Source organism: Chamaea fasciata, unplaced genomic scaffold (assembly GCF_029207755.1).
Source record: "Chamaea fasciata isolate MVZ Bird 193981 ecotype frontalis unplaced genomic scaffold, bChaFas1.0.hap1 SCAF_3, whole genome shotgun sequence".
NCBI lineage: Eukaryota > Metazoa > Chordata > Aves > Passeriformes > Sylviidae > Chamaea > Chamaea fasciata.
The window spans coordinates 24929262-24957223 of record NW_027094088.1 but is presented as its reverse complement, the minus strand read 5'-3'; the positions used below and the strand labels follow the sequence as shown (position 1 = coordinate 24957223).

Sequence of the window (27962 nt, the reverse complement as noted above, 5' to 3'; positions counted from 1 at the left end):
AACAAGATCTTTGAGGTTTGGCCTAGCCACAGTGTGGTTAAAGTTATGACAATGTTTCTTTAAATCTAAAATCTAGCTGGCATAAATCCATGAAAAGCACACATACCTTCAAATGCGAAATTCAGGATTCATTTACTTACCCTTCAGGTGTGGATTTAATGAAAGCTGGGCATTTAACACAGTAACAAGCTTCCACAGACTTCATAGAAAAACCCAGCTCCAAGATACATACAGCAGAAGCAAAGCATTTATTTTGACTCCATCATCTCTACCAAAAAAAAAAAAAAAAAAAAAAAAAAAAAAAAAAAAATCATACAAATAGCAAGTATTTACTTGAGGTGGAATCCTAGAAACACAAACTTGCAGCCGTCACACAAGTTGTGGTTGGGGTCAACTCCAGACCTTGATAGTACTTTCCTCAATAGTGAATGGAAAGTCAAATTACTTAACTTTGGACCATTTTGAATTAAAAATGAAAAAAAACCAAATTCTTTTGCTTTTAGTTCCCAAATTTGGCAGAGAAGTGGTACAATTACATGGAGAAATCAGCTTCCCTGGAGTGTTTGTCCTGACCGAAATTTTTGGTAAATACTACAAGAAAGGTTTTGCCTATGTTATTTTCAATTCAGTATTTTAAGGCTTTCCTTCTTCTCCTAAAAGGATCATCTGAATTCTTGAACATCAGTGTGAATCAAATTCCAATTAAAATCTTTAGGTGGTTTCCAACCACTTCTCTGGTGATCCTTGAGCAAATAAATGTTTGTGTCAGTGGCTTGAGGTAAAATACATGATTAGAGCCAATACTAAAATCATCTTTCCTCTCCGCCTCAGAAGTAAACTTTGATTCAACACTAATAGCCATGGAAAAGAAATAAATTAGGTGGTGGCTAATAGCAGAGTGAATAAGGGTTTTCTCTCTGAAGACCAGAGGGCTAGACTTTGGTTTATTACAGCAAAGGGGACAGGTATTACAGATGCTTATTTACAGGCCAAACTCACAGACTCCAAGGTAAACCATTCCCTTTTCATCTATTTCGCAAAAATACACATCCTAAATAAATACTTAGTTCTTCTCTTTTAAAGTGGTAAGGAAAACTGGAGAGGCAGAACTGAGGAGTAGCTGAGAGTGGTGAGGAAAGCACTGAGCTGAAGGCAGGAGAGAGGGAGGGAGGGAGGTGAGCTCCCAGCAAGCTCTTTTGGCGCCTTGGAAAGCCCAGCTCCTCTCTGGAGCAGCCTGAAACAGCAACTGATGTCCCCAGCAGCTACCACATCCCACTGTTCACATCTGGGACTTTTAAATGGGTGTCTGTGGAGTGCTCTTTAGAATACCAGCACTCTGAGACAGCAGTGGGAGAGGAGCTTACCCCTCCCAGGAAAATGCTGTGGCATGCGGGGCCACAGCAGCAGTTCCCACAGCTGTGAACTGGACCTCAGTATCTCTGCACGCATTTAAGGAAAGCAAAACACTTTTGCCAAATTTGTTATCGCTTCTAGATACTTTGGATTCTACCAAAAGAAATTATAGGTCAAAATTCTTGAGAGACAATTTATTGATATGGAAAGAAAAAAGAAAACTCATTTATTTAAAACAACAACAACAAAAACCACAAAAAAAAACCCACAAAAACAACAACAAAAAACCCCAAACAACCAAATAAACAAACAAAACCAAACCAAAAATGGAGGCCCTAAGGAACTTAGTGTAAAAACAAACTTGAAGTTTAAAGTCAGTGTCAATATCACACCTCTTAGCATCATGTGACTTTGTTAGTTTTTTATTCAGAGGTCACTGATTACTTTAAACATGACTTTAGCTTTTGGACAGCTGAAGAACAGATAGATGCACAAGGAAATGGATATTTATAAAACTGCTAAGATGTCTAAAAACATTTAGGGTAGAGTTAGGTTGCCTGCTGACATTTGACCTGCACACACTTCCTATGCAATCATTTCTTTTAAAACAGTGTCATTTAGTTAGTTTAGTTATTCATTTAAACCATGGAATAGTAATTCTTTTTTTTAATGTTTATTTTTATATGTGCAAGTGAGTTAAGAGCCCCCAATACCCTAGGTCTTTCCTTCTCAGGATGAATCCCTTCTCAAATGCTTTTGATTGCAGTTGTAGTAATCTCTCCTTTTTCCTATTTTCTTAAAATTGTCCCTCTCCCTTCAACAGAAGTTTAAAAGAGAGGATGATGTCTTTGCGCGTCCCACTCCAAGACAACGCTCCCCAACATCTCACAGCCAGGCCTAAAAAGTATGAAAAGAAACCAACTTATTCCTCCTGTGCAGAAGACAATATGGGAACAAGAGCCGATTTAAGCAATCCCATCTCCTTTCCCTGCCTGTTTCAGCCTGGGGCTCTGCCGTTTCCGCCGGGGCTTCTTGCTCACACCACCGCTCGGTGCCGTGCCCCGGGCAGCGGGTGCGGGCGCTGCGGCGGGCCGGGGAGGCGGCCCGGGCCCGGGAGATGCGCTGGGCACCACGGCCTCGCCCTCTCTGATCTCCCGCCCCAGTGCCCGCCGTGCTGCCAGCTTTGCTCCGGGGGTGGCAGTCGCCCCTTTTGAGCTCGTTGCGCTGTTTAACCCCGCGGTTATGGCAGGAGGGCGGGAATGCCGGGGCTCCTCGGAGCTCCAGCGGCGCAGCTGAGCCCCTGACCCCCCTGCCCCGTGACACGGCAGCGCTCGGCGGCCGCTCTGCCGCCAGTTTAGGCAGCGTGGAGGGGGAGCTGAGAGGGGGTGTGGGGAGGGTCTGCTGGACCCACACTCCTGTGTCTACGCTGGAAATTAATTCCCACATATGTGCTACAGATGGGCCACAGCCCCTTTTCCAGGCTGCAGCCTGCAAATAAACTTAGTAGCAGCTGGGGAGGGGAACCAACAGAGCCTCATGTTCTTTAATGGGTTCAGTGTTTCTGCATATGGGAGTATTCCTTCCCCTCTCTAACCCATACAAAGCCTTCTGTAAAGTCCCGTAAACAAAGCTGTGGATACAATTTTGAATGAGAAACTTGCCACCAGGGAAAACGGTGGTCAGGAAAACACAACATACCTTTTTCTCCAAGAGGGTGTTTTGGTGTGTTTTCATAGATTAAAACCAGATTTGGCTGGTTTGAACAAGCAGGCAAACTTCTGACCTTTTTCTCACGTAATAAACCATTCCTCTCCTCCCAGCCCTGGTATCTAACCTGTCCTAAAATAGCCAAGTGGAGCATGGAGCCTGTGAGGGAAGCCAGCCTCATTGCCAGCTACACGTTTGTCACCACAGCACGGACGTGTCCATCTCCGAGCCCTTGTGCCCTGGTCTCGATCTGGTAAAGCAGTTCAAATGTGTGATTAGCTTTATATTTTCAGGAACTGGTCCTCAACAAGACCTGAAATCAAACATTTACGGGAATGCTTCTCTGCATCAACCCCGCAGTGTTCGGTGCTCACTGGTTTGAGATGCCAGTGTGCACCAGAAAGGGTTGTGGCTGAGAGACCAGGAAACTTTTATAGCAAAGCATGACTTTTACAGCTCCACGTGGAGTTCAAAGTTAGGGAAATCTGCATGATTTCATTAAGTTTAGCCGAGCAAAATCAAGTTGAAGAAATTTGGTATTTCCAAGCGTGCACCCAAATGCAATCTGTGTGCCCTTTTTGTTAATTAAATAAATGAAATGAGATAAATATGATGACTTCTTCTCAGAGGCGTCTGTGCTCAGCAACTTTTGAACCTGGAGTTAAATAGATTATGCAAAAAATGAGGTACCTGAATTATTTGAAAAGTCTTTTTTGGAGAAAGTGGCGGCCCTGTAGCAGAGGTTCTAACAAAATGTGAGCAGCCAGGTATGTCCATACATGTGTCTGCAGATGTGGGCAGGTAGGGAGAGAAGACAGAGGTCTTGGGGTGTTTGCACTGCTGGCCCTTCTGTGAGAGACCACTTTTTTCTCCTTAATGCATTCAATTCTTGGCAACAAAGAGTACATGGGATTTTAGGTGATGTGTACCCAGCTGCCAAGCAAACCACACTTCAGCTTCTTATTCAAGAGAGTAGACAAATTCAAAAGCATCATCTCTCTAATGTCCTAGATTAATGTAACAAGTTCAACTTCTTTCTTTTTTTTTTTAAGATGTAAATGTAGCAAAGAGGTTACTGATAGAAACATTGAAAGAGTAGTAAAGACAGAATCATTTGTTGTCTAGATTTTCTCAGAAAAGTCACTGTAAATTTGAGCTATTTAATCAAGCATCAGTAATAATCTCCCTGATGATTATGTGACTGCTGGAAAAAATCACATCATTGCCCACATTAATTCTGGGTATTTTCTCTTTAAGCATTAAATCAAGAAGACAAAAAATTATTTCATTTTACAGCTTCTCTCAAAGGTTTACAAAATAAGAGTAGAACAAACTTTTCGTTTGTTTTTGACTTTTTGTTTGGTACTTTGGAAAAGTTGAGACAAAAAGAACAGGAAAGGTTGAAACAAAAAAACCCCTATCAAACAAACAAACATAGAGAAAAGCAATAAGAAAAACAAAACATATTTAAGTAGTAGAGAATCTAGGGCCAGGAAGTAATCTCTGACCCACAGATTTTTTTTTTTTTGTTTTTTTCTTCTTTTCCTAATTTTAAAACCCATTTGGGTTTTTCTGAATATGTTGGTCAGTGTCTGTGAGGATGCCAGTGAAACACAAAAAGGACTGAGGAACAGGCTGTTTTGAAGCAACAGCTACTCAGCTGTTTTCTGTTTGCTTTGGCTGTCAGAGCTGTGGTAGGTGTTTCCCCTTTCTAGTCTTCACACCTTTGTTATGTTTGAGTTGCACGTCACAAATATTTCCGATGTGAATGGAGATTTCCTCTTGGCCCAGAGGTTCCAGTGTCCTATGGATTTTTCCCTGTGCTGATCAGGAGACTTCACCTACCATTACAAGGGCTTACCTTTGTGGTACTGGTGTTGGTGCTTCCACTGGCTGCTGTAGCCTGGGGCAGGGACCTGTGAGCCTAAGTCTTGCGAGCCTCCAAAATAAAAAGAAAAAAATTAAAAAAAAAAAGAAAGAAAGGTGTAAGACGCTCAAATTTGATGGATGATAAAAACAGATGTTTTCATTTAAATCCGTAAAAATTTAACCACCTTCTGGCTACTGCCCCTTGGAAGCCAAAGGTAACTAACTAATGCTCAGCAAAACCTGTCCAGGATTTGTTCCTGGTGCCCCCACTCCGGGACAAGGGTGTTACTGTTACACATTTCAGCACACAATTTTCTTACCAGCTCACGCTCATTGAAGAGCTTGCATTTCACATTTTAAAATATTACTTACTAAAACTGCCTACAGAAAACAGCTTGAAAGCAGTGACCACACCAATGCTTGACTTCTGTCATGAAAATACGAGCTTTAAAATGAAGGGAAGAGAGTCAATTTTCCTGTGGCTTCCCACATCAGATAGCTTGCTGTCTGGTTCACATTGACACACCTTTTCACCACAGAGATGGGTCTCCCCAGCAAAAATATCGAGTATTAGGATTGTTTGTAACCCTCCACAGCCCCACAAAGCAGCCCAACAATCCCAGCTGGCCTTTTTATTTTCTGTGAAATATACCACAGTTAGGATAAACACTGCAAGTAATAAGTGCTGGAAGCAGAGGTTAGAATTCAGAAAAATTTAGGGATGTCAGTGCCCACACTGTGCCTGCCATGCTTGATGGGCACCTCCTCAGGTGGGGCTGCTGCCAGTATCTGCATTTCACTTTCAAACACACATTATATGTTTTAAATATTCTCTTCTGGCCCTCATTACACTCATCCTTGGCTAAAAAAGCTTGAAGATTGTTCCAAAAATTAGAGGGAAAAAGGCATTTTCCCTCTAAATCTCCATGCTGTAGCCCTGACTCACCTGACTTCCCTGCGTCAACGTCCCTCTGATAAAAGGTAGCTACACATGTTCATTAAATACAACTCTCTTTTTTCCTTCCCTTATTTTCCCATTTCCTCTCTAGCTCTCCTTGCGTTGCCTGTTATTATTTTATTTTACATTCTTTTACTTTCTCTTTAATTTCTGCCTGTGATGATATTTCCATCTCTTTCTCTTTATAACTACCTTTTGTCTCAATCTCCTCTTTATTACTACATTTTACCTGCATATCAACTATTTCACCATGCCCTCCTTTGATTTTTACCTTTCTACCGCTCCTTTTTTTCTCTCTCTGACTTTTTAAATGGCTCTCTTTCCCACTTTCCTATTTTCCATTTCTATTTTCAGTAATGCATTTTAGAAAATGATATTTTGCTAAACTTCTTCATTTTTTCTCCGTAGCAAGAGAAGTTAAATTCCTGCTCTTTTCCTGGAGAAAAAAGAAATATAGTGAAAAGTCAGTGAAAAGATGAAGAATGTGGAGATGACATGTCAATGAAAAATACTAAGTTAGCTCACTAGTCATGTTGATATTGTCTAACACATCCTTTTTGCAAAACCCATCTTTCCAACATAACAATAAACTTGTGTTTATTTTTTGAGCCAGTCAGCAGCTATTTCTTAAAGTATCCTGAAAACACCTTATAATTCACACAGATAGAACAATGTTGTTTTCTCTGGGGTGTTTCCTGCCAATTCAGTTATAATTGAAGACTGAATTTGGAAGCACCCTTTGTGGCATACAGTGTCTACAGTGGAAGTTTGTTTAGGACACTGATAACTCTTAAGTACACTTTATAGGAATTATGAACTACCTTAGCTATGATTTATAGCTATTTCCTTCCTAAATAGAACAGTAAATTGTTTTTGTGACTGCTACAAACTCCAGAATACAAAAGGAGGCATAGAATCACATCTGCACCCTTGATATTCTGTCCTCATCTTTCACAGTGCCAAAAGCTGTTTTGGCACTGTCTCATTCTCTTCAATGAAATTTCACAGATACTTGTGCTTTGAACAGGGATGGGTAATCATCAAATGTTTTAACTCAGGGTAGCATTAGCACTGCAAAATCAAGAAGGCATTTCCCTGCAGTCTGCTTTCTTGACAGACGCCCACTTCATCTCAGGCATCAGAGAAGACAATTCAAGAAGCAGTAGTTCATATGGACTCTTGCTCCTCTGGGGTATTTCTAAGCCTATCTCCTTGTGCAACCTGTCCTTTTTTCCCAGGTGATACCTCCTGGCAGCAACATTTCACCTGGGTTTCACTAGGGGAGCATAAATGTAACCATGGAAATTCAATAGCTTTAAACTGCAACTCAAAGCAGAGACCACCAAGGGCAGTTTTGTCTGGTTTAGTGGAGCTGGCTTGTAAAATCACAGCCAAACCAGCTGTCAAACCCAGAGACAGTAAATTCTGATCTTCATTACAGTGCCTTCTTAGTGAGTGCTCTGCCCGCCATGAAAAATGGCACCGCTGCCTCCTCCACTTGTTTAAGGAGAGTAAGGATCAAACCCCACATGAACATGCACTTGGGGGAAAAGAGGTACTGCGTTGCTGGGTCCCTGTTCCTGACCTGCATCCATGTCTTCTGGCCCCACACTTGGAAACAATATAGTTCTTGGGCAGCAATGCTCCCAGCCAAAGCAGATCAAAGCTGCTGTGAGGAACTGGAGACAAGAAACTTTTGAAGTTGCCTGTTTTCTTGTTAGTCACAAGCAATAACAATATATTGTTAGGTTTTAATCAGCTTCCACTGAACTCCCAACTTTGATGTTAACTTGACTGAGATCAGAATTTAACATCACTTTATAAATAAGTAATAATTCAATTCCCTCCTCCTTCTCCTCTTCACCACAACATCCATCCAATCACAGTACAGATAAACTGCAATTAAAAATGCAGTTGCAGTACAAATTCATAGGCCCTTGACTTTGGGAAATACAAAAATTTTACTGCAATAATTTCAGAAGTATGGAGCAGAATAAAAAACTATCAGTTCTTCCATATGCTCTTGTTCAGGCAGGTTAGGAATGTCATTGGGAAGTTTTCCACAGGAACTCATAGCCCTAGATTTGAGACCAGACTTGCTTTTTTTAAGTTGATAGGCATTTGTCTTCTAATTTTTACCCTCTGATGTGTGCTAACAGCCAATAAATGAAATAGAAATATTTCCAATTAATTTTCTTTTTAATCTACTTATCTCCTCCTTATCTCCTTGCTACTATGAAGTAAGTTCAGATCAAATACGGTGCAGAGGCACAGCAGCATAATAAAGCATTGCCAAGCATAACAAGCTGCCTTTCAAGGTACATTTTTCTTTAGTGACTTTTCTGCAGCCAAGAATAAAATTAAAAGAACGAGCGAAAGACAGAGAGAGGGAATTAGCACATTTGACTCAAGTATAAGCAACCCACAAAATATGTTACTAATCAGGCAGATTCCCATCATCCTACTTATCTTCTTGGGCCACACTGCATGTGGTTTCTCCCCAGATGTGCAGGATATTGAGGAAGACATTCTAGGACTACACACAACAGTCTCTGAGGACATACAAGTGGGACCTACAAACCCCCCTGGCAGAGGTTGTAACTCTCAGCACACTGCATTTCACACAGCACACAATTAAACTGTGGTATTCACTGATACTGGAGACCAAATTGGATTCAGAGGAGGATTAGACAACATGGAGATGATAGATCTGTTACTGCTATCACTCAAAATGGCCAAGATACATTTACTTCAGAAACTCCCTCAGATGTTGACACAATTTGGAAAGAAGCTCCAGGGAGGAAACATTAGTTATATGATCTGGTCTTAAGTTTTTCCCAAAGTACCTTGCAACAGCAGCAAGAGAACAAGGGACCAGATGTGCTGTTGGTCAGACATAGCTCTGTGTCTAAGTAGAAGAAATCAATTAGTCTTTTGTTTGTTTATTGTCTCCCTTTACTCACTGCCATTTAAAATTGAACTCCCTTCTTGCTCTGGTGTGGAAAAGATTTTGCTATCAGTAAGGGGTTATCAGCTCTTTATCAGTTAGCTATCAAAGGTTATCACGCTTATCAAGGGCCAGAATGTTTGATGAAGGCAAGAGAGCTTCACCAGAAGAGCATCTGAAACAATAATGGGTTGGATATATGTGGGTTGGACTCTACTTATTTATTTATTTAATTAATTTATATTTTAGATGCAGATGCCAGTGACTTTCTTTTAAAACTTCCTACATACCTTTCCCCCCAAACTTAAAGAAATAAAATGACTGGACAGCACTCATTTTAAATTCCCAACATTGAAAGGACTAAAAGCTTTTGCAGAAGCTCTTAAAAGTTTATGTTGTTCCCCATTATAAATGCTAATACTACATGATTGGGTTGTTAATATAACTAACTCACCAGCAGCATTGACATTAATTTTCACCTTTTACTGTGTAATGGTAGTGCTATTTATTAGCCAGACAGACCATTTTTAGTAATATTATAGGAACAGAGTGTGCATTACACCTGCAGCTGACCATTTCTATATTTATGGCTGTCTGACATCTGTAATGAATGGCAAATGGAAAATATTTGTTTTTTACTTTGGCTCAGTAATTTTTTTTTCATGTTTTAAAAATAAAAGTGAAGTGAAATACCTGGCTTTAATTAGGGATTTTAAATATCTTCAGGTCTCTTGCCAAGATGCCCTGAAGAAACAGAGCAGATCCTTAGGGCAATGGACAGGAAAGAAATCATTAGCCAACCTCAACCATCACTGGAAAACTTGACTGAAAAAGCACAGATTGCATTACAGTTCAATTTGTAACCACATCCAGCCCCTTTCACTTCAAGTCTCAAGTACTAAGTTCCCTCAATGTATGGGTATAACTTTAAGATGAGGAATTTACCATGTATTTCTAACAGAAGATCAAATGTTTTGCAAGCTTTATGACAAACTGGTGGGTTTGAATGAAGTTAGGTAGTTCCTGATATTATATTTCATCTCGCACTTATAATCTAATTATTATTGTTAGCATGCAGAATCTATTTTTCTCCTCTCTCCCTCAATCATGCAACCATTTCAGTTACAGTAAAAAGAAATCTTTTATAAACCAAATAAAATTGAGGCTGAAACTGTCCGTAGTACCAAATTCTTATAACTTTGAGATTTGAGAATTTCTGTTTCATTGCAGCAGTATTTATGTAGCTGGTCACTGAAAGACCTGGCTGGAGAGATACAGGAATTTCAATAGTATTTTTTAAAAAAAGATTTTAAAGAATAGGATTTTAAAAGAATTTAAAACAAGTAAAGGAATTTAAAAAGAATTTTTAAAGAATAGGATTTACAAGAAAAAAAACCAAAAAAACCCAAACAGATGCAATTGCCTGCAGTGCACTCGAAGATAAAGGAAATGCATATTGAGATACACTTTTTTGGAGAATGCATCAATCAGAGCCAAAATATCCAGTTGTCACAAAGCTGGAAAGATGGACAGTAGGCAGTCTGAGAATAATGAACAATGACTGTGGTCTCCTTCTGTCGTGAAATCAGATCTTTTTGTTTTATCTTAAGGAATCCTTGGTCAGGTACAAACAAAATGATTCTGAGATTTAAGGAATAATCATATTGACTCAATTTGCATGAAATTATTTTCTTATTTGTAGTCAGGGACTTTGTATCAAAAATTGGCTTGTAGGTCCACAGAAGGTTAAAATCTCCCTGTAAAAATAGCTACAGTGAACACTGATTTCATGAGGAGATGTGTAAAAGCTTTCTCACATAAAGAGCTTTGTTCTTCCTATTGCACTACCTTTGGTCAACTGCAGGTAAAGCATTTCAGAGAGGCCAGAAGGAGATTTTCTCCAGTGTGCAGGAGAGAACCCAAAACACATGAATTAAATGGAATTCACACCAGCTCTCCAGAATCAGCTTTTAAAACAAATCTTTCAAATGTCCAGGATCAGTTTCACTATTTGAAATGACCAAGATTTATTCTTCCTAGAGGCAAAACTAGGGGGATTTCCCGTTGCCACATTCTTCTGCTATTCAGTAAAGAGCTTTGTAACCTACTGACAGGGCATATATCACTCTCTATATAGATGCTGATACTACAGAGTTGGTAGGTGAATGCAACCATCAGAGCCTTTCAATCACACAGAGATTTGGAAATATGTGAAATTAAACAGAACAGAATAAAATCTAACAAAATATCGAGATTAATTGCTCCTCAAATTTCGGAAATTTTGCTCTTTGGATTAATGAAAGACATCAACTGACAATGTCTTGGCTTGATTTTAATTTCAGCTGTTCATAACCTGTATTTTTAATGACTGTTTTAGTGTGCATTATCATCTGAAGGATTTTATTGTCATTCTAATGCATGGGAGAAACATCACTTTCCATCAACTTCCTTTTCAAAACATCACATACATGTTTCCCTTTCATGTGTCTGCAGCACAGAATGGGATTTGATAGACAAGGTATTAGCAAGGCTAATCATAACTTAATGAATGGAAACTCTGCCTTCATTTCATCCTGTCAGGGTTGGTAGTAGGCGTGGTTCTTTTGTTACTTCTTTTTGTTGTTGTTGTTGTTGTGGGTGCAATTAAATTGGTGCCAAATTACCTGAAATAATTTGTGGTTATTAAATAAACCAGTCTCTGATGTGGAAAGTACATTGTTCCCTGGCATTCCAGAGGCTTCCTTTTTTTTTTTTTTTTTCCCTACAAGAGATTGCAGCAACTCATCTCTGACAATACTGCTTTGTGTATGTTGCCTCTTGGATGGTGGAAGAAAAGACTAAGCCATGTCACAAAACTGCGCATATGATCTACAGCTGGCATGTCACATTATAACCAAAGAACAAACATCTCCTGACTTACAAAAGCTCTTAAGAAAGCACCATTTGCAAGGTTAACTATGGTGGTTGACAAAAGAGACAAGGTGCCAACAATTACTGTATTTCCCTGACACTGAATGAAGTAAAAGAACTGTGTCGGCACAACCTGAATCGCCATTGGGTATTTATTTATATTTACCTGATATCTAGGACTAGACTTCTGAATTTTCTAATAATAGCTATTTCTTGTTTCAGTGTAATATGAACCCTTTGCAGCTTCACTGTCTTTACATTCAGATGTTTGACTGACTGGTTTTTGTATTATGGGGAGAGCTCGTTTGTCCAAAAATGTGTTTTTATAAATGCAGAGCTGAACTGATGTTTTTCTCACAAAACCTGCCTTTCTTGGTCTTTCAGTGCACAAGGATTCTGTAACAGCAATTCTTCATCATTTATGTGTGACAGTTGCCTCTGGTTCCCACTGCTTGGCCTTTTGAGATTATTTAGCTATCAGATTTCTTATTCCTGGGTGTTTCACCACCTCCAATGGATGCGACTGCAGGAATTCTGTACTCACCACTTTAGTGAGGGCAAACGGAGGTGTGTCTACATTGGCCAGTCATCCTGTATCAGTACTCGAGTCCTCTCCCATTTGTATATGGGTAACTCAACCAATATCAAATGCCATGAAGCCAACACAAAACTGACATAAATGAGAGAAGAAACAAAACCCCATGTTACGCAGTGGTTTTCTAGGGCAACTCCTTTAACATCAACTATTTGAGTTGGGTTTGCACTAGTGCAAAAGAGAATTGAGAAAAAAAGCTTCACTCTAACTTATTTCACTGCTTGAACTGGAAAATCCCAACTAGTCTGTCAGGTTTTTTTTACATTTCCCATAAAAAGTATCCATTTTAACACAATCAATACCTTTTCTAGACACTTGTCAATCTGTTTGGCCAAACAGCATTTACACAGTCAGCAAATTAAGAGGTAAAAAAAGCTAATCAGGACCTCTCCAGGTACCTTCTTTCCACAAACAATGTACAATGCTTAATTTCCTACCAGGAAATTATAGCGTCTACTGAGATTTCAAGATCTGATTAGTTTCAGAGGCTCAGGTTTTTTAAAAACCTGTTATTTAAAGTAAAGGTATAAACATTACAGCCACCCTATGCCTGAAATGTGGAGAAACCTGGTTACTGCAGCCCCCTGGGGAAGAATGGGACCCTCTAGATTTTTGCAGATAAGGTATGAATAACATTCTCATAAAGCTCAAAGATTGCCAGATATACACATTTAAAATAATTATGGTAATTAAATAGAGTTGCAAGCAGCTATAACTCGAGGCAACACCAGTTAAATGTAAAGAGAAAACATCTTCTGCATATGTTTGTGATTTATGTAATTACATGCTTCTACAAGCTACACACCATTCACTGGCAAACAGCCATCTCTTCTTTCATTACAGTTTAGCCACAGTAAGTAACATACTTCATCTGTTTGAAAAGCTCCACTTAATAATGCCACTGAGGATGTATACAACAACACTGGGGAGTGAATATGAAAAAATTAAATGTCATTTGGCTGTGTGTGAATGTTAAAAATAGCTTTTCTGGGCCTGTTTCTGACGTTCATCATGAATGACTCCATTTCAGACAACTAAATTACACCTTATGTCAGTGAGAAATGAGTAAAATCTAAGGTGTCTTTCGTGTCTGAGATAATGTGTTTGCTCTTGAGAATGACTGTTTTTCTCAATGTAGTAATTTTTGAAAATTAAACCATACTGGGCCATTCTGAGGCAAGTCCTTACCAAATCCAGCGACTGGAGAGCAAATGAAAATGTTACCTGAACAAAAATGGATTCAAAACTCAAGAAACCTCCACAGCGCACAGACTTCCCTCTGCTGATAGAAGCACATGCAAAGGATTTCCCTTATGTTTCAGAGATCCAAACTCTGGACTACCCTCACACACTCACTAGAAACTTTTAGCCAAGCTTCAATTCAAGGCATTAAAAAGGAAAATGTAAAGGAAAAAGTAAATATTTTTTTCACATTTCATCAGGCTTTCAGACCTTTTGCTACTCAGTATCACACCAGAGTCCATCGTGTTACCTGCCAAGTGTGTATTTATTCAGAATGAAAGGCATCTGACTCTTGCTCTTTTTAAGACACAAATGATTTTGCAGTTCTACGTAAAGCCTAGTTTATTTGTTCACATGAAAGAGAGACACTAACTACAAGACACTTTCCTAGTACAACAGTGGGTGTGTACATGGGAGGAAATATGCTTGGTCACTAGAAATGAAATAGAGTGCCTGTAAAATTGCATGCAACTTATTATAAATATTATATTATGCTTCTGCAGTTGCTTTTCCATTTAGGTGTGCAATTGTGGCTTGAAGTACTTTCACGTTTTAAGTCACATATAATCCCAAAGTTGCCATTATGGAAAATATTTCTAAGTATGCTCTGCTGCTGATGAAATAATGCCTAAGTACGTAGCTAAGAGAGACATTATACTCTATACATTATATTTACATTATACATAATCTAGACTACAGTATGATATCTGAGACCAAATTGAAAATTCATTTCTGCTGAGCTTGAAAATGTATGTCATAAATAATTGTCCTTTCCTAAACATTTAATTGCAATGCCAATACACTGTTACTCATAGCATACTTTCTGGCTCTTCACTGCATCTCTAAAGGATTCCAGATTAAGATTTAAGATTTTTTGGGTTTGTTTTTTTTTTTTTTCATTCTCTGCCCAATTGCTGGAAATGATGAATCTTATTAGATTTTAGGGCACTGAAAGGCAGGGGTTCTTGCCCTTGCTTTTCTATGAAAACTCTGTTCTGTTCTCACCACTAAACTGCAAAATATATATGTTAGAGTCAGTCTGCATCTTCGGCTCATGCAGAAAATTATTATTTTTTTCCTAAAATCTGTATATTTTATTTAGAAAGCTGACGCACCATTTTATTTCATTTTTTAAACTCTTTTCAAAAGAGAAAACCATGAAAAATTCCCCACGCTGTTGTCAGCAGTCTCCAGATTAGGATAGTTGAGTTGCCTGTGGCAGGAAGAACCAAACCTCAGTCCTTGCCCCAGTTCACCCTGACCTGAGACCTGCATCTGAATCTTGCACATTCGGGGACTGACTAGAATTTACTCATTACCATGGGAAGAAAAAACTAAACAAAAAAAAAAGCAAGGAAAAACCCCCAACACACAGGGTAAACTCACCATTAGTTAAGGTAATTTCTTTTTAGATATTCTTGTGACTTTTAAAAAATTCCCAAATCTGGATCGAGTTGGGAAAAAAAAAAATCTTCTAATCTGAAGGTGATGCTGCCTTCCTTTTTTCAGCCAACAGCTGGATGTACAGCAGCCCAGAGGGAAAGCAAAAAGAGATGCAGCAATCTAGCCTCAGAGAGGACTCATTTTAGGTAGATTCAGGAAGCAGTGTGAAGGCAGCACTGAGGGTTGTGCTGTGGCTCCTGGGCCACAGGCCATCTACCAAGGCCAAAACTGAACAACGCTGCTTGAAGAGATCAGCAGCAGCTGTAGGAATTAGAGTCACTGTTACAGTCATGTCCTTGTCCTGTCCTGGCCTTAGAATGTTACACCAGAAACAAGTTAGAACACACCATTCTGCACATATTAGACCAAGATAATAAACTAGAAGCAGGATGACCAAAGGGTATAAACCATTTGGTAGCAAAAAATGCCTTTTCCTCTGTGTGTTTGTGTTGTGCAGTGCAGCTGCAGTGTGTGAATGAGCTCTTCATGCACTGTTACAATGACAAAGTAATCGAGGTCACAACAGCTTAAATTGTAGTCAAACCCATTGCACATATGCTTGGCGTGTTTGTGCTCTTTAGTCCATAGAACATGGCCTGTTACTTATAATTTCTGGCACTATGTAACAAACACTTACAATTTCTGGCACTGTGTAACACAAAATTTCTGGCACTATCAACAAAACCAGCTCTTCCCTGTGGCACTGCAAGACACCACTCAAGACAGTTGGATAGAAGGACATGGCATACCCAGAAATTGTGGCAATGCTATTCAGAAGAGTCAGGTTATCTCTACTAATTGCCACCTTAAAACCTGTGGGGAAAAAAAAGAATTGAGAGTGTGATTCCCAAAAAAACCCAATATGAGAATTAGGAATTTAATAAGATTTAGGTGTTTAACACACTTAGCTAAGAATAAGGCTTTCTGCCATCTTTCTTTTGATTTGCCAGAGAAGAGAAAGTGGTGCAAAAGCATGAAATCATGACGGGTCAAAGCCTCCATTAATATCCTGGGCATATTCTAACAAGGACAGCCATCTCTGCGCTCAACTTGAGGGGAGGTGTATGGATGAGGGGACTGGAGGTGTAACATGAAGTGCGTCTCAAATGGTTGCCAACTTGCAAGCATTGGCCAACAAAGCCTCCCAGCAAGCTATTGTTTTCTTAGTGAAGACCACTTGCTTCTGGATTTTGACTTCATGAGAGAATAAAGGTCTGGTTACCTTGAGGGCACATCACCATGGTTTTGTCTCTGTTGTGGCAAGAGAGAGGTGACACTTTGTTTCTCCTTTTCTTTTTTACTTTGGTCCACTATACTTTTTGACTAAACCTCTGGGGATCTGAGTAATAAGAGACTTTCTGTAAATTAAGAAAGTAGCTAAATAGAGGCTTTTCAGAAGGCATTTCCCCATCATTCTTTCTAAAGGAAAGCAGGTGTTTGGCTCAAAGGGACTTGTTCTCTTGATGGTGCAGTAAGAGAGTAAAACTGCATTGTCCCCTAAAGCAAAAATAAATAACCTCAGAAAACACGAGAACTGAGGCCTTGGTGAGGAGGTGAAATGGGTGTCCACCTTCTTGAACTAATTTATAACACCAAACATGTCAAGTGACATGCTGAATGAAGAAATGATTTGTGGCTGAGAAAAGCTTTGCAGAGATCCCAGAGGCTTGGCCAAAGGCAACTTCATCTTGATAGAAATGATGGACTGCCAAACTAAAGAGAGCTGCTGAGACTCTCATCTGGGAAAAGGGGGAGAGTTGCATTTTCAAGCTGTGGACCCAGTTATCCATAGCCTTTGCCAGAGCCAGGATGAAAGCATGCCAGGCTTTCCTAAGCCTATTCACTGGATGTCCTTTGTAAGTGCATATAAATCTTAAGGAAAGGTTTCAGAACTTTAAATACATCGACTTTTGAAAGCACGCAACAAACGGGTATCTAACTCTCCAGGCACTTGGCACAAAGTGGAATTCTACATAGAGGTTGTTTAAAACTTTTGCCCAAGTGTGTACTTATCTGCAAAGCTTTCTTACCATCTGATTCTTCTAAGAACCCTGATTTGCATGATGAGAGCTTGTAAATCTCACGGCAAGGTCAAGGCCGTAACCAGTTTATACAATTTAAATCAAGCATGCCAGTTTACACATTCCAGTTTAGACCAGTGGTTACCACTTGCAGTGAGATTGCCACATTTGGGGCCAGATTCACAGAGCACACAATTAAGCAGCTACACTGCTTTATGTCAGCAGTGGATCCAAGGCTGTGGATGCTTTGTGTCATCCACATACCCTCCTGCAATTAGGAAAGCAAAGAGATATTGCAACAAAACATAGAAACATGTCCTACGATCCAGGCGTGGGCAAAAGATGTCAGTAGTGATATAAAATTGACAGCTGTGTGATGTGGTGATTCCTTATCTATTGAAAAACAAAAACAAAACTAAAAAAAAAAAAAACCCCAAAATTAACAAGTTAATTAAGGGTCTAACCATTCCGGTTTACTAGGATATAATTCAGCCTAGGGTAATGCTGCACACCAGAGGAATTTAACCTTTGACCTGATTAGATGCTGGAATCATCCTGTTCCATTCTATGTGTGAAACTTCACACACCTCTAATTACTGAAGCCCCAAAGAAAAAAGCCAGAGGTGTTACAGAGATGGCAGGTATGAAAAAAAGTTAGAGGCGGCTGCTCCTTATGTTACTCTCTGCCTCCTGAGAAACAATAGTTTAGAAATCATATAGATTTTCATGGGAAGACTTTCTAAAGGTGAAAGGGTGAGATTTGATGTCTAAATCCTATCTGTGACTATGAAAATCCCTTCCCTTGTCTAGAGTTAACAGAACACTTGAGAACCTAATGAAGCATAGATTTTAATTATGATATTTGGGAAATTATTCACAAAGATCTTGTTATTGCTGTTGAGAGCAGCTCATTGTCTAATGATGTTGAACAAATGCACACAAGAAAAGGTAATTAATATGAACAGAAATGAAAGAAAAGCTCAGAGTTAAATGTCCTGAAGTCAAGAAACAGCAAGGAATCTCCGTACAAAATAGCTGAACTCATACCACTGTGTTCATAGTACACACCTATAGAATTATATTCCAGAGTGGGAAATAAGTGGTCCTAGCAACCACAGCTGCAATCATGAGCAATTACTCAATACTAGAACCTAGGAAAAAATAGTAAGGTTAAATGAAAGACCCCTCAAGATAAAAGGAAAACAGAATAAAACACACCTGAGGTTTGTCAAAGGTATGCCAAAAGTACGCTACACACTGCTATATGAAAAAGGAAATTATCTGGCTTTCAGAAATCATCAGATATGTTTCCAAGGGAAAAAAATAGTACTGAGAAAGTGAATGTTAGTTACAGTATTTCAACAGAGATAACAAACCAAATAAGAACTGATGATATTTAAAAAAAAAGAAAAAAACCAAACCTGAAACACAACAAAGCACAAACCTGAAGGACTGGAAGGTTATTAGATGTGCACCTAAAAAACATTCATCTGGAGCAGGATGTATTTAATGCTTTCATTACTGACTTTGGAAACAATCAATAGAAATACTCGATTCAAAGTTACTCATCACATGAAGCCAGGGAGCTCTTCCCCTGCAGAGGAAGGCAGGAGTATTGCACAGGACTGATCTTAGCAGCATTCAGCTGCATGGACAGCAATATATCAGCAAGGAAAAAACAGAATTTCCCTTCCAAGCTCACAGACTGTGATTTACGCAACAAAGGAGGAAAATGAGCATGGTATTTTATTTGTTCACTAAAAAAAAGCACTTAAAAAAAGCAAATGCAACCTCTCAAGGCTTCAGGCAAACTAGAAAAGGGAATTACTGAAACTATTGCACCATGCCCTAGTATTAATGCACCTGAGGCCATGCATATAAATTCTCATCACTGACATTCAAGAAAGGTAAAAGACTGGAAAACATACAAAGAAGGTCTATTCAGATGATAAGAGAAATAAGTAGCCTCTCTTATGAGAGAAAATTAAGATAACTTGGCTTATTACTTCCCAAAATATAGGCCAAGTGTGCATGTGTTCAATTATTTTATCTGTGCTTGGTAGCATAGGCAGCAAAGACTTCAGCACAGCCACCAGTGCAACTGAAAAGTAGGAGCATGTTTGAAACTGTCACAGCAGTGGGATTCTGGCCCAACTTTCTAGCAGGGACATTAGATTTATGGAAAGAATTATAGTGGTGTAGTTGTCTGCCGCGGGCAGGGAGTTGAATCAGTGAGCCCAGAGTCTCACTTTTGTCAGAGTTTTCTGATAAGCAGATGCCTAAACCACGGGCAGTGCTGTGGTGTGCAATCAGCAGCTCTGGCACCCGGCGTGCAATATCATCACCCCACTGGATCTGATACCAGGCTCCAAAGCCTATTTCTTGATGTAAATTTAATACTTAAGTTGTCACAGATTTTGGATGCATTGAGAGGACTTGTGCAAGACTGTTTCCTTCACTGATTCTGATCTTTTAATTCCACTTTTTAATCACAGTATTGGTTGCAATGGTTTTCCTTTCTTTTGGTTTCGTGATGTAAGGCATCATTTACCTCTGACATAAGACATTAGAAATAATAAAGGAATACTAGGAATTATTCTACATATTGAGGAGATAAATGTTGCAATGATATTATTTTAAAAGAATTTGTTTTACTAAACTGTTGTTTTGTGGCCTATTTGGAGCAAATCCATGAATTCTAGCTCTATTTTCCCCTGTCCACACTAAAAGAGATACAAATTTATTGAAGAAAATAACACATACAAAATGCAGTGCCATGACCTTCATTAAAAACAGCAGCCTGAATATTTTTGTTCACTTTTTCCAGGACCTAAAGAGCCCTGAAGAAAATAAATGATGTATTGTGCTGCCTGTGCTTTTCATGGAACTTCCTAGCAGGGATCAATGAGGGGAAAAAATACTCAGTGTTGGCTTGATTCAAAGTATGAACCAGAGGTCCTGCTAAACTAGAGGCACAAATCTTGATCCAGTTATTCACTTTAGCCAATGGTTACGTATAATCCCACGGAATTAGCACGATGCAAAGTTAAAGGGCTTTAGCTTAGTTATATTTTCAAAACTGTCTCAGCCTTTGAAATGTCACTCTTTTATTCAAAGAGAGGATTAAGGGAAAGTTACTATAAAAGTTACTATTCCTTATACTGTTTCAAATACACTGGAAAGGTTCTTCAAAGCATCAAAACCCTGCCTCAAGCCCCCTGGCTCTGTTTTATATCCCAAAGAACTGTCCTGAGGTCCTTTGTAAAAACTTCGATTTCCTATGATAATGAATGAGCAATGGAATGAGACATATGTTCTCAGCGATACTCTGTCGTATTTATAAATGTGGCATTATTACTTCCACAGGTTACATAGCCTTTATAGAGAAGCGTGTTTCATTTAATTTCCTAAGAGTGACAAGTAAAGATAGAAACCAATTGACAGTGATGGGAGATTATTTAGAGGATATTTTAAAATTAGCTTTCTGGTAATTATCATATGACCCCAGGTTAAACAGGGGTTTCCCATAACACATCTGGGTCATTTAATTTCACTAGTTAACATAAACATTAACACTGCATCTGTCTAAGGATGATCTAGTAACTTGCTCCCTACATCTTTGGAATGAAATAAAACAACATATGGGGAAAAAAAAAAAACAGGCTAAGTTACAAGCAGTGAACAAGTCAAGGTGCATTTTCAGCATTTATACTTCTTGTAAATGTGTAGAGTTTTTACCATCTAATCAACTAATAAAATTTCACTTTTCTTTCCTGTGAACAACAAAGAAGAGGCAAAGTGACGAAAGTATTATATACACAATTACCATCCTAAAAGCCAGAACACTTCAGGAGACATGTAGTAGACTGTATATTCATTCACATAATCTGAATATAAATTTCAGATATGACTGATTTTTCTGAAAAATCTCTCTTTATTTTTTACTCTTCCCCCCCCCCCCCCAACTGGACCAGTTACAGTCTAAAGCTGAGAAAAAAACAACTGTGTCATGGGACTTACATTAATTTCAGTATATCTTCTCTTGAAATTGTCTCTACTGATAATGTGTTCTAGAAACAGAGATATAAGTTGTCAAACTATGATAAAAGTCAAACAGAATCAGTTGACAGTGGTATTTGTAGCATTCATTGTATTTTGTCAGTTCTTGAGTTTACAGGAGTTCCTTAAAGGACTTTACCAATGGCCATGTGAAAGGCTTTATTTCTAGCTTTTGAGTTTTTAGATAAATAAAAAAAGGATCATCACCTCAGTCTATTGAGATAGGGTGTACTTTTTTTCTTCCTCTCTCAGATGACTGAGTTTATTTCTGCATCTAACTTAAACATGAAATTTTAGTGGGAAGGTCTTAAGACCTGTCAGGACAGCTAAGTACGTAGCATACTGCTAAGCAGCTTCATGTCCTACAGGCTTAAACAGAATTATACATCTGGGAACTGATTATCTTTTTCTTTTTTGGGTGCCAAAACTGCCATGAGTAATTGGGTAAAAAAAAATTTTGAAAGCTGTGCAATTTTTTTTTTTCCTGGCAGAACCGTAAAGAAACACTAATTTCCAGTTCAATATTGGAAAACCTATATGTATTGATTTTTTTAAAAGGTGGGAAATCCATTTCACCACAAAAGCTATTTCTTCTGAAAATGACCCTTGTTGATAATTTCTACTTCAGGAAAAATTCTTATGAAATGTGGCCAGAAACAGACTTATGTATAAGCAATATGACATCTTCTGAATATAAAGGAAAATACTCTTATGAAAAACACAGTAATTTCATTGTGGGTCTTATGGTTTTCCTTAGGTGTCCTATCACAAAAGCCCAATTCTAATGCAAAGACCAGCCAGGATTTTCATAATTTTCATTTCACTTCCACTATTCAATAACCAGTTTGTAATTCAAGCTAGTATACTGTTAGACAGGAATCTCCACTGCATCCCTGGTAATGTGTCACATGGGCCAAATGATCTTGTTCCTAGCAAATACCCTACTCAATCCTTGTCTATTTGTTGGTTATCAACATTTAGAAAATGGAGGATATTTTTACTAGGGTTGTTTTGTTGGAAAAATTAAACAACTGGCAGCCTTTAAAAGTTTTAATTTTGATTTAATGCTGTCTTGTGTCTGACTTATGACAGAATGTCAAAGAAATGTGCTTGAGGAACACATTCTGACAATATCAAGACATTGCATCTAACTTTACAATACACTAATGGCTTGCAGACAACTTCTCCTTCTTTGTTTATTATGCAAGGAAGTGGCTGTCTTCTCATGGGACTCTGGCCCATCTGTTAGACAGCCAGCAAGATCAGCAACAGAACTGTTTTCTTAGATTAAAAATGGCAAGACATTATTTTCTAGTATTCTTTCCTACATCTTGCAACAGCAATTGACAACACTTCACCAAATTGGGCCAAAACTATGCCAGCAAGTTAAAAATATACAGGGCATAAATACCAAATATAAAATCACAAGAGAACCAGTTTGGAAAACTATTCAGTCTACTGCAAAACTGTGCATTTGCAAACTCTGCTCAGCAATATGGAGAGCTTAACTGAAGGAAATAATTCATTTATCAGTTAAGAGATATTTATAAAGCACAGCTGGACAAGACTTTAAACAGAGGATAAGCCACAGCTAAAAGTCTTGAAAGAGAAGTCTTTTGGCAGCAAGTGGGTTTTCAAAAGTTTAAATTTCTTAACATGAGAGCAGAGCTGCATTCACTCTGTGAAACATCACTGTCTTAAAAGAAATTACCTCTCCCTTTTCAAGAAGAGTCTGTGATGTGGAAAATAAGGATGACTGTAGTACATTGACCCAGTTTTTCTTTTGTGAAGTTGGAAAGTTGCTCTCTGTAATTCACCTCATAATTTGTACAATGGGAACACTAATACTGTTTTTAGCAGAGAGATTTTGGGAACTCTATTAAAAAATCTAGAGACAGCAAGATATCAGAAGGGATCAAATAAATATTTGAAATGCATCTATAGCAAATGTCTTTAAGATTACAGCAGAACAGGAATCAAAGAGATGACGTGAGATCAACTGTGTAAACACTTACACGGAAAAATACCTAAATACATTCTTGTTGATTCTTATCGCAATTCATGTTTTATCTTGTGCTCAAATCCTTTCTTAATAGATACAGTTTTTCTGAATAAACTTCACATTTACCAAATGAGTCCTGAAGTTTTAGCAAGAACAACTTGAAATAATTTGAACATAACATTACATAACCCTTCATTCAACCTCTTTAGAGGAGCATGGGTGGGGGCAGACTACTGCTGCTGAAAACTTTCATAACTCTTCCAGGTTTCAATAGTGTGAGCACTCAAATGCTTGTGGGAAAGCAGGGTGAATACCTTCTATTACCCAACAAAACCAATCCAGGAAAGATCCAGATCTGCAATATTATCTGATTCCCTATAACATTTAGTCTGAATGATGATAATTGCTCAAGAAGAGGTAAGTACTGACTGGAAGAAGCCATATGTGCACTGGCTGAGCTGGAAGCAATCTCTTATGCCACTCACATACAGAATACGGAAATTTCAGACAGTGAAGCTTAAAGAACCAATTCATGAAGAAAGAACAAAGTTAAAAATATTTTCTGGAGGGCTTTGAAAGCAAATCTGGAGAAAATTTCAAGAATATAAATGCAGGACAAGCAAGGCGGTAGGCTGGATGCACTCATCAGCTGTGTGGGCATAATTGTCATATATGAGCTGTGATGTGATGGTCTACAAATTTCAGAATTCCATCTGTAAAACTAAATCAAAACCACACATAGCGAGCACCTGGCAGGAATTGAATGAAGATGAAAAGAATAAGCAACTTTCCTGATCCCTCCTCTTCCACTGCAGACCCAGTGTTCCTGTTTTCCTGTTTCCAGCTACAGTGCAACTCCCTGATTCTTACTTGGAGAAGTTCTCAAAACACAGACCACAACATCCCTTGAGTGCAATGAAGAAGAAGACAAGCAGAAGGCGTGTGACAAAGGTACAGCTCCATGAGAAACATAGATGAGCCAAAGTTTAACTGAGAACGAGCACAATGCTTCAGTAGACAAGCTCACCACATTGGTGCTTGCCATAACCATGTGCCAAGGTTTGGTTCAAATCATTATGCAGAAATATTTGACAAGACAGGCATCTTCTGCAGTCACCACATCGAGCAGTAGGGGACATCAGAAACCTGGAACTATAGCAACAGGCATGTTCCATCCCATGAAAAATGGGAACTGAAAGCACCCAGCTTGGTAATAGATACCCACTTGGATCTAATTTTTTCCCCAGAATAAACAGCAAGGACTCTACTAAACCCACGGCCTCAGGCACAGCCTTCCAGCCCCACAAGTTCTCTGCACAGAGTTTTTCTTGAAGGGGCTTGGGATACCAAGGGGCTTTTATGAACACACAACAAATTTGTACTCAGTCCCCTTTACCACGTTTCCTTTCTCAAAGCCGTGCTCTGGTTTTGCAGGATAGATTAGGAGTGTATTTCTGTGAATCCTTTCCTGCTGGAGCAAGAGAACATAAACATCTTCCCTAGTGCACAGGCTTCAGGCCATCACCCTTTAGCTTCCCTGAGCAACTCTGAGGGCACAGCTGCTGGAGTCACACACTGCTCATGGCACAAAGACAGTGTTTGTGCAGAAAAGAAACCCATTTTCTAACTGGCATAGAGATTGCCTATCAGCTGGCCACATATGCATTTTATGCCATCTTAAAGATTCCTGAAAATGAGATTGACTCTTCATTCTTTCCTTTTACTCTGCAAAAGGTAAGCTGATTTGTGTAGCCCCAAAGCATCTTGTTAACCAACTCTGTGTTTTCAGTGTTAGCCTGGGTTTGACATTGCTCCTGAAAGCATGAACCAGAACTAGCACAGACAGTGGTTGTTTTAGCATATAAGTACTTTTGGAATCAAGGCTTTGGCATCTCTTTCATCAGGAAACCTATTCTAAGGAATGCTGCTCTTATCTAGCAGATGTTTTCTTAAAGAATTTGCTTTGTCCTTCACAAAATATGGCTCAGAGCCCGAATACACTCCACAGTGGAGATAAGAGTGTTGTTTTTAAGGTAATGAGTGGAAGTCTCTTTCCCCATAGAAAGCTCTTTAGGAATCTTCAACTGTGAAGAAATAAGCATTTCCCAATGAGGATCTGGAATTTCATTTGTAAACAGTTCAGATTTGGATGAAATTTTTACTACACAAATTACTCTTTCCTTAACTGAAAGAGCAAATTTGGACATGCAAAAAGATAATTAAAAATTAGCTGGGTAAAAAGTTTGCAAAAACAGCTTTTTAAACTGATTTAATCCCTTTCTCTGCTCAGAATTTATCTATAGTCAGTCTTTTGTTATTAATTCCTTTGGTGCTCATCTTTGTTAGTCAGAAGTTTTGTGCAAACAAATTTCTCCCTACTCATTGCACACCAAATGCTGACTGTAAGTGTTCTCTAGCATTTTAATATGTTCACCACTTGATAGGTTCAAGCTGTGCAATTGGGTGTCTAAGTCACATGGTGTTGTTTATGTTCTCAGAATCCTTTTGCCCTTAATGATTTTCATATGGTCGAGACATAAATTTTGTTTTATGATTAAATGAAACTTGGCTCAGAGGAGCCAAACTAATTTTTCAGGAGCATTTTGTACAAACAGAACTCCACTGACATAAACACATTAAAAAGGGGTAGTGAACACAGCCAGAGTGAAAAAAACCCCTCTATTTAGAAGATGCCAGAGTGTGAGAATATTTTTTGTCCTAACTGGTCCAACAGCAATTTTTGTTCTCATCAGTGCCTAAATGCCATAGATTGCAAACTTTCTTGATTCGGTACGAGCTCATACGTAATATGTGGGTTCTACATAATGTAAACCTTCACACAGAGCAATTTTACTAAAAATGTGAAGAAAAATATATAATTTCACACCACTGTTTGTGCATAAATATTTCCAGAGCCAGCTGTACTTCTGCCAGCTATACACAATAAATAATTTTTTTATTTCCACTCTCCTAGGAAAGCAGCTTTCTTTAAAACAAACCTTCACAATACATGTTGTTTGCCACCATTTCAAGGCCTGCTACACTAATGGAAAAGAATGTGCTAAATGTAGCATTATCATGCAGGTCAGGCAGGGCAGCCCGGTACACATTTTCCCACAATCTCCGCTCATTAACATCTAGTTCCCCCATTGTGCAGATTTTTGGCTCTGTTCCATCAGAGCAGAGAAGAAAAATGTTTACAATATGCAAACTTGGAGGGACACAAAAAAAAGAGGGGCTTTGAAATGTCAGTCCTTTGGGATGAAAAGTTTCAAAGGGGAAGGTAAGTCAAAGGTTACTAATGGGATGTCTGCAACACCTGCTTTCAGTGGAGGTTTCATAAACAATCTTTACTTCTCAAGAGCAGCTTGGCCTAGACAAAAATACCAGCTAAAATATCTGTGGCTGGCTTGAGCAGCCTGGTACCTATGAACAGAAAGGTCAGTTTGTCATATCCTAACAAGGCCTTTCACTCTGCTTTTATTGATAAAATGAGATTGCCTTGGTGGCCAACATTGCTTTTCATGTGTCAAAGGAGAAGGCACTGGATGTGGCATGCTCAGCCCCTGCAGAAGAGGAGGAGGACTAGGAGGAGGGGGAGGAGAAAGGTGACACTCGGCATCACTGCTGTAGAAAGCCCTGCTCTCTGAAGAAGACCCAAACTGCTGCACGTGGGAGTGAGTTCTGCAAATTTCAGAAGTTTCCCAGCTCAGCTAAATGTTCCTCATGAGGCACTTTTGGTAATTGTGAGCAAGTTTCATAACCGTCATAACAACTCAGAGACCTTCAGTACTAAGTTTCCCCTGAAACAGCTAATGCCTAGTACTAAGATTTTAACATGGAGAAGGCAAGAGAAGAGAAATCCTGCTGAATATTCATCAGATCACTACAGAACTTTAACACATGGCCTTTACAAATGTCTTTTACAGAGAAAACATTCCTGAAACTGAAAAGCAATACCTTCCTCTCAAAGGCAGTGACCCAGGAACAGGGTTGTGTAAAATGCTTGTCCCATGCCAGAGAGATCCTGCAGCAAAATTGGCATCCAGGTCCCCAGAACTAACTTCAGAGTACTCCCCAAGACATCCTCGTTGTTGTCCTGCAAAAAAAAGTGTGGCAGCTTCTACAAAAACTCAAAAAATTTCCACTTTAGTGTAGAAGAAAGGAGAAAGCAGCATGATTGATAAAGGAATTGGCATAAATTGGCGCTTGGATCTGCTTATACATGAAAACTATAGTCCATAAAACCATCTCACATTTTTTTATAACAGAGCTAAATAATTACATTTACATGAAGTTGGTATTGCAACAAAAAGGATAACATTTCCTCCACAGAAAAATATTATCAAATATTATCTGCTCTCCTATTATCGTATATAATTTCTGATCAATAGCAACCAATACAATTGCTTCAGCAGGAACTCTGCAATTAACCATTACCAAATTAAGTCCATTTTAACATTCTGTACTTATCTCCAAAGCTGAAAAGAAAGAAACCCAGGATGATGAAGATGATGATGGGCATTACAGTACCTGCGGGCACAGATAGAATTCCAGGAAGTTTAAGGGAAAAGAGCTTTTAGGCTTTACTGTAGTTTACAGTTTGTGAAACTTGCATGTTTTTCACAGGTGACAGGAAATCAAATCTGATCTGATTACTTCAGCTGAATTTCATTTTTAAGAAGATAATCAATTCCTGTTTCTCTAGAGAATTGCCAGCACCTCATATGCCATACATGACATAACCACCTGTAGAGGACACAGATGCAGCATGAAGTTTTTAAGAGAAATACCAAATGTGTTTCTACACATGCATTTACTCAGACAGAAATTTTTCTATTCAATAACTTTTTGTG

The 27962-nt window shown here is 38.8% G+C and overlaps 1 long non-coding RNA gene across 3 annotated transcripts; it reads right to left on the bottom strand.

Annotated features, from left to right (window-relative positions):
• Positions 1 to 163: 163 nt before the first annotated feature.
• On the bottom strand, positions 164 to 27169 carry LOC136287635 (uncharacterized). 3 transcript variants are annotated; one of them, XR_010720226.1, is made up of 3 exons: positions 27067 to 27169; positions 4922 to 4999; positions 164 to 268 (listed from the first exon to the last, which is right to left on the bottom strand). It is a non-coding gene; the product is annotated as an uncharacterized lncRNA (long non-coding RNA). The 3 variants fall into 3 exon arrangements; XR_010720225.1 differs by lacking the exon at positions 164 to 268 and adding an exon at positions 1624 to 2250; XR_010720227.1 differs by lacking the exons at positions 164 to 268; positions 27067 to 27169 and adding exons at positions 1624 to 2250; positions 9528 to 9579.
• Between the last annotated feature and the right edge of the window lie 793 nt (positions 27170 to 27962).